Below are 1,091 nucleotides of genomic sequence, written 5' to 3' on the forward strand. Positions count from 1 at the left end.
AAAAAAAAAAAAAAAAAAATACAGTTCAGCAAGCATAACTACAGGCCCACCAGCATTTCCTGAAGTGGGCAACCCAGCGTTCTTTGCTGACAGTATGTTGGTTAGGGCCATAAACTATAATTACTATTCATTGAATGCCTGGCTGCTGCTGTGTTCCTAGTAGCTGTGTTTTGATTGGTCAATGGGCCGCAGGCCAGCCTTGCTTTTGGCTATGTGCCATATAACTGCATCTCAAAGCACTCTATAAACACTCATTAACCCCCCCCCCTCCCCAGTGCACATCCAAATACTGGGCACCGGCAAACCTTTTCTAAGACTTGGAAAACACGTTTGTGTTAGACCTGGTAGTGCGTGACTTACTAAAGGCAAGCAAGGACCAGCCCTCCTCAAGTCTCTCAAGCAAGTCACTCTCTGATCCCCAGACCACGGACAGTCTACTGGTCACCTGGTCTGCCCCTTTGTCATCAACCCCAGTGCTTGCACTTCCTGCCATGTTGAGACATCCTTCTTGAGACAGTCATCTCCATGTTTACTAATTTCCGTTTGAGAAGATATGATCTTCCGGGTCACGTCATCATATCACCCATCCCCTCAACCATCACGTCACCGTCCCTCAGTAGCTGTTGAGCTGTAAGGGTCTCCCCCAGGTCATCTCCTGTGGTAAGTGGAAATCTCATCTTTCTATCACCGTAACACCCAGGTCTGAGGTCACAGGGCTGGGTTGGGCTTGAATGTGGGAAGAAACTATGAGTAGCTTTCTTCCCTTTATATTTTCAGATTTTTTTTTCTCATTCCCCCACAAAACCAGAACAAAACCCATAGAGTATCCAGATGCTAGGAGACCCCTCCAGTATTCCCTGCTTGCGTGCCTGAGACAAGCCTCCTGCTCTGCCTCACCCATGAAGCAGTGGCTCACAGCAGTCCAGACCTGATGTGTAGGGAAGGGATTAGAAAAATCTCCCTGCCAGCTGTCAGGTGAGACCCTCAGAACACTGGGCCCAAGCCCATGTGCACCCTACCCCCACCCCAAGCCCCACACAAGCTACAATACAAACCAGATTCCGGGAATGTTTGTGGCTTTCCTTCTGGCT

General features: G+C 48.9%; 1 pseudogene; it reads left to right on the forward strand.

The window, feature by feature from the left end:
- LOC116099951 overlaps positions 1–174 on the forward strand; it is a 7,248-nt pseudogene extending 7,074 nt beyond the window's left edge.
- The last annotated feature ends 917 nt before the right edge of the window (positions 175–1,091 follow it).

Source organism: Mastomys coucha, unplaced genomic scaffold (assembly GCF_008632895.1).
Source record: "Mastomys coucha isolate ucsf_1 unplaced genomic scaffold, UCSF_Mcou_1 pScaffold20, whole genome shotgun sequence".
NCBI lineage: Eukaryota > Metazoa > Chordata > Mammalia > Rodentia > Muridae > Mastomys > Mastomys coucha.